The sequence below is a fragment of the Lagopus muta genome, chromosome 5 (assembly GCF_023343835.1).
Source record: "Lagopus muta isolate bLagMut1 chromosome 5, bLagMut1 primary, whole genome shotgun sequence".
Classification (NCBI taxonomy): domain Eukaryota; kingdom Metazoa; phylum Chordata; class Aves; order Galliformes; family Phasianidae; genus Lagopus; species Lagopus muta.
This window is the reverse complement of record NC_064437.1, coordinates 19488322-19500331: the sequence shown is the minus strand read 5'-3', so window position 1 is coordinate 19500331 and position 12010 is coordinate 19488322. Positions and strand designations below refer to the sequence as shown.

Sequence of the window (12010 nt, the reverse complement as noted above, 5' to 3'; positions counted from 1 at the left end):
CTTGCATCTGACCATATTCCTTTTGTATCTACTCACGCACTCAGTGAGAAGAGCTGTAACAAATGCTATGCACTAAGATTTGTGGCAGTGTGACATACTTGATAAATTATATGTAAAATGCACAGAATTCTACATCTGAATGATGCTTAGGAAGTTACAGTCTAGTCAGGAATATTTTTTTTTACTTTCAAAGGAAAGCTTTAGCGAAGGTGCTTTTGGCTTGTTATCCATTCTTTGCTACTACCGAAAACTCCCTCCTGAGGGTCATCTACAAAATCCAAATTTGTGAGTAAGCATGAAATAGATTTGCCAAGCTGCTGTCCACAAAGCATGTAACAACCTATTCTGTGAAAGGTGGAGGAAAAAAACAGATGGTTATAGCTTGAACATTTATTAGATTTCAAATATTAATTTGTTTAAAAGGGGATTATGTAGTTTAAATAAAGTAATTTAAAATTCATGTGAGACTCGGGAACCATTTCATCTGATCTCTGTGGAATATAACAGAGGTAAAAATTTTGGGTGCGTGTATAAGCATATATATATGTGTGTGTGTGTGTGTGTGTACATATGTGTGTGTTTATATATATGTATATGCACACATATCAGCAAAATAACTAGTAACATTACAATGGCTGAAATAGATGGCTTTCTCTAGCATCTCAGGGTCTCTTGTGTGAACTCCCTGAAAAGGAGCCTTTGTTTCCATAGGCAACAGAGTCACTGTGGCACTATGGATCAAACACATCCGGATTTACTTTTATGCCTCTGAGGTAAACAGTTGCCTGCTGCACTACATAAATAGTGAAAGGAAAACTCTCCTGGTAAAAGACCTGACCAGCATGAACTGAGGGTAACTATGGGCTGCTGAGAAGAGCCTAGCTCAGGCAGCTCCCTGATAAAAAATACCCTGGGCAAATGCTACATGTGCTGCCATTTTTGCCTTTCTGTCTTTTGTGTGAATTTCACAGCTTAGACTGATTAAAAAATAATAATTTTGTGTGTGTATCTTTCGTGTTATCATCTCTGCTTTCCCACTTCCATGGAGAGTATGCTTTGTCTTGTTACAGTGATGTTGGTGAAAAAATTATCGATATTTTTACTTTTCATGGTTTGAGTTACAGAATCTGAGAACTGCAGCATTACATCTCAGCCATCCCAAACTGTTGTAGAAGCAGCTAAAAGGAGAGTTTCAGAAGAAAAAGGGCAAATCTTGCTTCTGTTTGAAATCATATCCTTACAATTTAATGGTACTGGAATAAATTCAAGCAACATATTATAAATTGCACATGAATAATGACCTTTAAATAAAAGAACTAGATGTCTTATGATTGTTGTTGTACAAGAAATATGAAGATCACGGAGAAATGTTAGCTACTGACAGGTAATGTTTGATTTTGCTGAATTTGCTTATTCATCTGACTAAAAAAAGTCATACTATGCAGTCTATTTTATTATTTTTTTAATCTTGCTAATGTTTTTGTTCTCTTGAAGGCAGGCTTTCAGAGGTGCAAAGCACAGAGGCACTGTATGTTCCAGTGGTTCAATACAAGCAAAGACTGATCCTAAATACACAAAAAATTAGATGTTGAGGTAAGAATTTTATTTACTGATTGATTGAAATTTATTGGTATTCACTCTCATGGAACTGAAACCACTTTTAATCCAGAAAATGGTAAAAAATATCAGACTTTTGCCTCTGTTCTATGGAGATTTTTATAAAACTTATTCATCTTGCTGCTAAAAATGCTGTGGTTCTTACTTAAGTAGCTTAATGAGAAGTCAGACATTGACCTGTACACAGAAGTTTGCAAAAGAGTGTCAGCTATAAGAGTTTTCAGAGGCAGGGAAGTTGGGAAGCTCTCCTGTCAAAAGGTTGCTTCCCTCCTAAGGGTGCTGATTGCTCAGATGTGGTACCACAGGTGCTAAAATGGGACTCAGCCTGTCCCTTTATGATCCTAGGCCTCCTTTTTGCAGTCTATTTCTGCTAGACTAACTTCTCTTCAGGAATGGGTGCTGGAAGGTGCCCTTCTGTCTTTGACTTTCTCTGTCAAGAGAGGTTAGGCAGTGTGATATTTTTATCTCTGCTGTTCTTGTCACAGACAAAGTCTTGGAATTCATATAAATGTTCTGCTTTTTTTTTTCTAATTAAGACTATTGAATAAATTAACTATTAAGAACAAAGCTAGGTGTCATTTTAAGGCAGAAACATGATAATTATGTCACAAAGAGAATGCATTTTCTTGACTTCTGCATCCTAGATCTGTACCACCTTTTCTGGTTAGCATGAAAGCTTTTCAAGGTCAGCAATGCCATATGGGTGATGACAAGCCTCAGGTAGGCTTATATTAAATGCGTCCTCAGTGGTCAGGTTAATCTTTTCATTTGTGATTCCTTTCATAAATGAATGCATGTAAAGACATTGCCTGTGTTAGAGAAATAATCTTTGAATCTTTAAAAAATCAAGGCAGTCTATTTTTCTAATAAGAGACTATAACCCTTGCATTAAAAGCCATAAAATTCATTATAATAATCTTTTTGTGCTTTATTTATCAAAATGAAAACTCTGGATACACTGCTTCCATGTTGTTTAGATGTAAAAAGTGTAGAAGGATAAATAAAAATGGGGCAGCTTATCTGCACTTTTAAATTTAATCCAAAATTACACACTACATCTGACCTAAATAGGTTAAAAAAAAAATAATAATACTAAAAATCAGATTACCAGTGTCTTGAAAGTGGAGATCACTTCAGAAACTATTGGGGTGAACCCTGTAGTCCTTATATGATGTTGTGAGCTCAGCCTGCTACTTTCACATCATTTTAATAAGAAGCTGATTTTCTTTAGCATGAGTGGTATTTGGTGTTATTTTGTAGAGATTTTCAATGGTCAGAGTACTATTGCCAAAACCATTTTAGCTGCCAGAGAGTCTTGGATTGTTATTCTTTTCTTCTGAAAAACAGAAGTCTGACTTATTCCTTAAGATTTCTGTATTGTAATCATGCAGGAGTCACAGATTTCCCTGTCCATGAAATTGAACATATAAAGCAATCTTTTATCTTTCTAAATATTTTTAGCCTTGTTTCTTTACAGAAATAACATTTTTTGCATTTGTTTGATTTATGTGTATGTCTAAATGTCTCGTCTAATAACTTTTGAACTTGATATCTGATGTCAACCAAGTTTGACAGAAGGGCAGAAGTATCAAATATAATTGAGTTCTTGGTAGTATTGTAAAAATAAGACCCCATAAGCACTTTGAAAGAGAGAAAAACAGTAGAGAGAGCTCATGTTTTGTGAAAGGTTATGAATTCACGTACCAGAGGAAAAGCTCAACTCAGGGCTTAAATAATGAGGTACAAATCCACAGGAAATCAAGCTGCATTTATTTCAGGCTTCATTGTTTCACTTTTGTTTATAATAACATCTTATGGGATTTAGAGATCAAAAAAATTTAATTTCATGTATTTGTCTTTATTTACTCTATTTAGTTTTTGCTGTTCAAGCTCACTGATGAGGGATTTTTTTCTTCATTTTTGTCCACATTTAATCAAGCATCGATTTATGAGAGGTGCAAATAGTATTTGATCTTTAATTATTTCAATTCTGATATAGCATGCTCAGAAGGTATTTCTCTACCTTTTTGTGTTTTTGCATTGCAAAGACCATCATATATGAAAATTGATTGAAAAAATCTGCAATCAATGTGCTGTGGCATGACACTGATTCTGGGTCTTTGTAATAAAGCTGGAGAAATCATTCTGAACCATCTTTTGTTTAGTAGGCATTTTTCTTTCTCTGGGTGTGTGAAGGGATTTTATATCAGTGCTGTTTAAAAGCAATGCTAGAGAGAAATTCCCAGACTTGAGAGCTGTTTGAACATGCAAGAAAAAGCATTTACCTTTTCTAGTCAAATTCTTCTCTTACCAAGGACCATCTTCATGCCCTGTACCCTGCCTACTCTGGGACAAAGCCTACTCTGTGTTCTTGGACTTGATCTTTACTAGTAAGACTGACCTTTAGGAATACTGGATCCAATACTACTTAACATCTCCCTTACTGACCTGAATGATGGGGCAGAGCACATCTTGTGCAGCTTTGCTAAGGACAGGACTGGAAGGAGTGTTGGATACACCAGGTGGTTGTGCTGTTATTCAGTGTTGACAGAAATCTCAGGATGTGTTCAAAAAATGAAAATTCTAAGTTCTGCACCTGGAGAAGAGTAATCCCATGAGGTACAACTTCTGAGGTCCAACCAACTGGAAATCAGCTCTAAGAGTTTATAAATACTGAAGAGAGGATGTAAAGAGAATGGAGCCAGGCTCATTTCAGTAATGATCAATTACAGTGGAACAAGAGGGAAAGGGTGCAGAGTGAAATGCAGAGAACTCATTTTAAAGACAGGGGAAAAAATAAAACCTTCTTTACTGTCAGGACAATGAAATATATGAAGAGGTGTCTTAGGTGTCTTGTGAAGACTCCATCCTTGGAGGTATTCGAAATCTGAATAGACATAGCCCTGAGTAAGCTGCAGTAGCCACTCTATTCTAAGCATGGGGCTGAACTAGATGATCTCCAGAGGTAGACAAACAATTGTGTTTTCAAGTTTATTTGCTGAATTGCTTTGCTTTTGTCAAGAATAAGACATGCAAAATACACTGATGGGCAAATGTTTGTTACAGACCTGCACAACCTTGAGCTAATAAAAGTCGGAATAAAAAAGAAAAAAGCTCCTTTGTGCTGGGCACAAGCTGATGGTTAAATTATGCAAGATATTTAATGGGGAGGAATTCCTTACAGGTATGCTCCAATTTTCTTCTTTCAGTTGTGAAATATAAGTTTGCTTTCTGCTTACATCTATTGACAGACACACAAGTCTCTTCTAAACTCACCGTACTGAAATGTCGAGTTTCTGCAAGCCATTACAGACTAAATTGTGGGGTTTTTTTGTTTATTTTTTGAAGTGTTTCTTGTCCTAGAGACACTTACAAGAGATTTGTCTTTATAATTTTTAGTCCTTGAATATGGTTATCTTTTCAGCAGCAATGTGTGACTCCTAGCATTCCTTTTCTACTGAAAATATGAATGTAAAACACTACATTATTTATTCTTTCTGAAGTGAATTACAACCTGCAGTTGCTAAGAGGCAGCGACAAGTTAAAGAGCAATTTAATTGTAGATGTTTTTCTCTTTACTCCTTTAACTCTTTCCTTAGGGATGGATAAATACAACAGGCAGCTGAACAGTAAAGGAGCAATTCTGGAGACAGAGACAAGTGGAGACAAAGTCAGAAGTACTTTGACTCTAAGAGGAGGAAAGTCATAATGTAAGACAATCTCTAGCAAAGCAGATACTTGAAATTACTTTATTCAAGGTTGCTAGTATGACAGAATTTACACTTATAATATGAAAATTTTTGTATCAACTGGTAATTTTAGCTTAGGGATTTAATTAGCATTAGGGAGAACTTAAAGCAGTTGTCCCCTTGTTAATGCGTGAGCAGAAATATCAGCTTCTAATATCGTCCTGTAGTACCTCTGCCAGCTTAAGCCAGAGAACTTTGTGAAGGAAACAAGAATTGGGTTAAAGAAAAATCAAGATAATAGGAAAATACTTCAGTAGGTCACTACGTCTGTTCAAATAGTATGGTCTCGGGCAAGCCTGTGATGCTGTAGTTAAATTCTTACTAGTATTCATGTTTGCTTGAGGTTACCATGGACAGTTAGCACCTTCTCTGGATGAGAGTGTACAGAAGAGACTGGTTTTTTGGCTTGCTTCAAACATATTAATGAACTTACCAGCATGTTTAGAATGAATTAAAAACTTGAAGAGTTTGCTTCCTTGGTATTAAAAATTCCTATGGGCTCTTCTATCCAATCCATTATTTGCACGTCACCAGAGGAACTTTCCATATAGAGTCCCTTACCATGTTGTCCTCAGCAAGGTGGGAGTAACCTGTCTCCTATCAATGAATCTTTACAAGGTGTCTACAATAATTATGTTGTCCACACATTATAACCACAACTAATGACAACCCTATAATCCTGAATTGCGCAAATTGTAAACTGTAGTGCATTACAGCAGTGTGGTCTTTATCTGCTGACTGAAGATACTCTCCTTGATACGTAGCATAAGAAGCACCTGAAAGGGTTTAGAGCAAGTTATATTACCACCTTCTCTAAGTTTCACTTTACAAACCAACACAAGACTGAAAGCTCTTTGCATGGATGCTCACAACTACAGAAGTCCAGAGCATTTGAAAAAGGCATGGATAACAATGATGCTATTACTGTGGTAGAGAGAGAAGTTGTCTTATTCTTCTGTTATTAGCTCTTGTGAGAACGCCTTATTTTCTATTAACAGCATGAGCAATATTTGTTGTCAAACAGGGATGATTCTTTCTTTTATACACGTATTACATGTCTTATCTCTGAAGGGCACAGGCATTTTTGCATGACACTATGCTATCTTTCTGCAATTCCTGAGGTTAGCAAAGAAATTACAAGGAAGATGTAGCTTAGGCATTTGCAAAATCACAGAGTACTAGGGGTTTGAATGGACGTCCCTCTGGAGATCTCTGTTCCAACTACCCTGCTAAATGAGGTTCCCTATAGTAGTTTACACAGGATTTGCTCGATCAAGTAGTGCTGTTTTGCTCTTTTTATCTGTTGCAATTTCTATGGGAATAAATAGGAGGCATTACATTTGGAGCTGCCTTCATACTAGTAAGTATCAGGATGTGCACAAAATAATTTTTTTTTATCAATATCTTGCTTTCCATTGCTCTTTTTCATTTTGTCTCATTTAATTGACTTCTTAAATTTATTTTTTATTCTGTGCACTAAAGAAAGCAGTAAGATGAAAAAATAGTCGATTTAAAAAAAAAAAATCCCTCATTTTGATTATGAATAACATACGAAGTCATTTATTTTGTCTGAAGTACAAGGTACTTCTGTCCTTGAGTTTGTTCCCTCTACACAGAAGAGATAACGTTATATACCTAAATGTTGTTAATTTGGACATAAAAATAGACCTAGTTCATTCCTGAAAGTTAGGTGGGCGTGTAAATTTAAGTGTAGCAGAAGATTAGAAAGTTTTCTCTAAGTGGTTGAAGCATATTTATGGAGCCACATGCAGAGATGCTGCTGGGATGACTTTAACTCTCTTATCCTTTCCTCCTGCAGAAAATCCTCAGGAAACCAGATGTTTACAGCCTTCAACTCAGTTTGACCAAAAATGGGAATGGCTCCATCTATACCCAACTCTGAAGTGTTCAAGATCTAAGTCTTTGTGGCCTTTGCAAGTTGAACAAATTCCATGAGAAGTCTTGTCCTCTGAGTCTGATGTGATTTTTCTCTACAATTTTTTTTCTTCTTTATTTGGCTTTTTCTCACCCTGCCCTCTATTGTCACATAGTTCCACTTGCATTTGTGTCTATGTGGCAAACATAAAACTTCTGGAGTCCTTATGACAGTGTGTATTAAAACAAGTCCATGTGGGATTTAATAATGAAAAACATTGTTATTAACGATGTAAATTGTAAACTCCCATTGCGTTCCACTGCTAGCTGCTGAAGACTGTCCACACACAATTGGGTGCCTTCCAAATCTATTACTACTGTTTTTATAGACTGTTCAGGAAGAAGAAATATTTTACTTTTGAATCCAAATCTCCATTCTCCAGTATTCCCAAATGCAAAAAACTTACTTTAGTTTCTTGGTACTTCTACATCTTAGCTAATTTTTGCCTTTTATGCCTGGAATATTCTACTGTTTTTGTATGTCTTTCTGACAGGATACTTCTTGAGACCCAGACATGATAAGGAATTAATACAATGTGCATCAGATGTGTAAATCTTTGTTCTGAGTCTTTCTGTATAGTTTGTTTTTCTGTAGGCTGGTCAAATGAACAGTTCTGTTACAGAGAGCAAAGTGAACCTATGTAGGTATGTACCCTCTCACACAAGCCAGACTACAGATGGGACTTCCTCCATCAGTAAGTTTTGTTGGTGCTAAACAAATAACCTCCATGCTCCACATTTTGAATTTCCAAAAATTCTGTCTCTACTTGATTTAACATTTATTGATTGAATGGACTGGTTGACTTAAGGACAGGCTGTATTTTAAAATGGGCTCAATCTGAATCCTTGATAATTGTAAGTATAGATTCTCTTCATAATAGAAACACATCAGATTTTTCTATTCCCTGCTGCACATACATAGCTTTCATTCTGAGATATAAATAAATGTACTATGCAGGAAAAACTCTTCCTATTGATGGGCAAGAATATATGCCATTACTTGAAAAAGAGTATTATTGCCTTATTTTTTTTCCTCAAATAGCATAATACTTTACCTTACTTCTCCTAGTACTTGATTTATTTATCTTCAACAGCAATTTTCTGTTCTGAGGGATTATGGTAGTCTACTTTCTTTTCCTTTCTTTTAATGTTACTGTATCATCTCTCTATGATGAAATAAATCGCTCAAAGACTTTTGCTAGATTAACAGTATTTTAAATACCCCATGACTTTTTTTTAAAGTCGCTATTATATTTGCAAAAATTTGAAGCATAAATGGGTACTTTTTTCTTTTTTCTATCCAAAACAAAAACAGAATATGAATTTTCCATACAGCTGATATGATATTTCATGCATATGATTTCAAGTTCAGCTTCTAATAAGTTAATGAACGAGGGTCTCAGAAGAAAAAAGGCTTCAGTTTCAGATACAAGTTGGAACATTTCTTACAAGTGTAAGATGATCATATCTAGTAAATTAGTAATTCCTAAAAAGTAAAAAATTTCAACTTAGGGCTCATTTTGAAAGTCCCTGGTAGTTCGAAGATAATATCCCCTAAATAATAGATGAAATAGATGGACATTATTGTCTATTCTTTTTTTTTTTTTTCCTACAAATAAAGAAACTGAGATGCAGAGGGCATCAAGAATGTCAATTCTTAGAGCTCCTGATCAGTTAGGGATCCACCAGAACACTGTGGAAAACAGTGTTGCCTCTGGGGGAAGAAAGTCAACCAAATATCAATGACTGGCTGATGTGGAAATTCGTAACAGGGCTGGAGACAAACTAGGATAGACTTAGTCCGTCTTGTCTCCAGCTCATTTTCTGGATATAAATGTTACTGGTAAGGACTATAGAAGTGGAAAGAGTAGGTATGGATTTGTTTCAGTTTGGTGTTCTGTGCTTTGGACATGATTCCTCAACATTTACTTGCAACTAATCTTCCCTAAACGCTAAGTTTAAGACAGAAATTAGTTTAAGTGAGTTGCTTGGTCACGACATACTGTTTTAAGAATTAGTTAATGAAGAATTACATATATTTAAATTGAAATTTTATCCATGAAGACTTCTTTTAAATTTAGAGTGGATTTGAGTATAGCTTGAAGTCCCACCAGAATAATACTATCACTATGGGGCTTTTAGGTATAATGCGTGCACCTGATTTGAACTGGGGTTGTTTGGGCTGATCATGGAATTGCTTAGCTGGAAAAGACCTTAAAGATCATCATGTCCAACCACAATCTAACCATACTACCCTAACTAACAATCCTCTGCTAAATCATGTCCCTGAGCACCCATCCAAAAGGTCACAGATGGCTTTCCAATTTTGGTGCATAATTTGCTGCTGAGAAAGGGTCCATTCCTACTCTGTCAATTACTAGGTTTAGATGGATAGTAAAATGTAAGTGGGCTCAACTGCATTAAATTTAATATCTTTCTGAAATGACATCAGTAAGACTGAGGAGTTGTTTGTGAAGATATACATATTTAATATGAAAGTTAAGAACACAAGTCCTCTGACTTAACCTGTCAAAAGATTACAGTTAATTGCTCATAAGCTTTCTCTTCATGTGAATTCTCAGTGACGCAAAATTTTGGAGTTAATCTTCTGATTAAGGTCACCAAGGCCTGTATAAACTTGTGAGGGACTACATGTACAGAGCTATTCACCTATAAGATACTTAAAGATAAATATGTGCTTGTAAGTGTTAAGGAGATGGACTCCAGAAGTAAATATAGAACCTTTCTTTTGATTTATCTCTTATAATATCTAGAACATTTCTTAAAATTAAGAAAAATGGCAGGAAATAATTCCCCTCTCTTAACTTCTGTTTTTCTTGGTAAAACATTGTTATTTGTGGTGTTTATATAATTATATTTCAGTGTAATTCAAGTATGTAATGACATTTCTCCAATGAAAGCATTTAAATAACTCAGGAAATTGCTTTACTGTTCTGTTTCCTGACTTAAAACCCATTTTGTCATGTTTGTTTTACTGTTCAATCTATCTGAGCTCATCTAGTTATATTCTACCCTATACAAAGCAAAATAAAATATTTACTAGCTGATCATCTCATGTATGTATATATACAAATATGCATGCTATATTAAGATTGTTCTTATATATTTTTTATTATTTTCATCCTTTACTCATTTTAATTTTGTATTAAAACAAACAAACAAAAATCCTTACAGAACATCAGAGTGTGACTGGAAATTGAAATGAAGGAATCTCATGAGTCTTGAATAATAATTCTGTAGGTTATAAAACAAAAACTGAACTGAAAAAAAAACATTTTTTTCTTTTTTTTTTTTTTTTTTTTTTGTACTATCAATCAAACAAGTAATACAGTATTTTTTTTTTCCTTTAGGTATGTATTCAAGCTACTTTTCTGCTGTAGAGCTCAAGAAGACTATTTTGTTTTTTTCAATGCAATGGAATAGTTTGGTACAGAGATGATATTTTCCAGCAAAAGAAGGGCAAAATTTACTGGACTCACTGTAGAACTGGATCTTCTTTTACCATAAAGACTCTTCTGTAAGTTGAATGGTAGGTTAATCTGTCTCATTTTTATCCAGACCTTATTTAATGTAGTGGATAAGATTGAAGTGCAAGCTGAATAGCACAGGTGTAGCTTGGGTTTTTAATCTGCTTGACTCGAGTTATTCTAGTAACTGAATGGTGCTACTAATAATACAGTTCCCAAAATAAAATAGGAAACGTAAGTACTGCAATGCTTTTATTCAGCTTTGAATAAATCAGTGAAGCATAAAATATACTGAAACAGATTAAATTTGATTCCTGCAGGAACCAAAGTATAAGAAGCTATAGTAGAGATGAAGAGAAACCACAACAGGGTGGGGAGGGAAGGGGGCTCTGTGGTGGGCCTCCTGGGAATTTGGCCTGAATAAATAGCTCAGTGACAGCTCTGCTCCTGGTTGTCATGCCAAAATAGAGGCTAGTGAGATTATAGTGCTTTTCTTCTGTGCTAACCTGCCCCGGAGGAGGAAGAAGCCAAATAGCCTGAAATAATTGGTAGTATACAAGTGCTTTCTAATTTGACTCTATAAATTTGTAAATTCACAAATGCTTTTTTTTTGGTTTTTTTTTGTTTTTTTTTGTAAAGCACTTTTTATACATTCCAAGCCAAATTCTTTAGTCTTCAGGCAAGCAAAACTCCTGCTGCTCACACAGAGCAATCTGCTCAGTTAAAGAGCACAAAAGCTTCATCGAGTGTTATACTGATAGCTTTGATATTTCTGCAACTTTTCAGATATTCTCTGAGTTAAAGAGTCACAGTCTGTACCCTCAGGCTGCCAGGAGGCCACAGGAGAGTCCTACCCCAGTGTAGTGCCTGCAGGAGCATGGGCCCCACCTGTGGGCTGAGATCAGCTGCTCACACCTCAGCAGCAGGAACCAGAGCAAGAGCAGGAAGGTGAGGAGAGAGGGAAAAATATTGTTATGGTATTAGTAGTTGCAGGCAGTAATTCAGAGGAGCACTGAGCTTTAGAAAAACCAGAAAGGAAAACTGGGTAAGTTTGTGGATGACATTAAACTGGGAGCAGCTGTTGAGCCTTCAGGGATGGAGAGGCCTTACAAATGAGCAGGGCGGAGTGCTGGGCAATCACCAACCTCATTATGTTTAACAAAACCAATCGTTGGATTCTGCACGTGGAATGGGGCGGCTCTGGATGTAAGTACAGAGTGG

At 35.7% G+C, this 12010-nt stretch overlaps 1 long non-coding RNA gene across 1 annotated transcript; it reads left to right on the top strand.

Moving 5' to 3' along the window:
* Window positions 1-1134: 1134 nt before the first annotated feature.
* Window positions 1135-7800, top strand: LOC125694117 (uncharacterized). Its single transcript, XR_007377399.1, has 4 exons — window positions 1135-1384; window positions 1495-1593; window positions 4684-4801; window positions 7186-7800. It is a non-coding gene; the product is annotated as an uncharacterized LOC125694117 (long non-coding RNA).
* Window positions 7801-12010: the final 4210 nt, after the last annotated feature.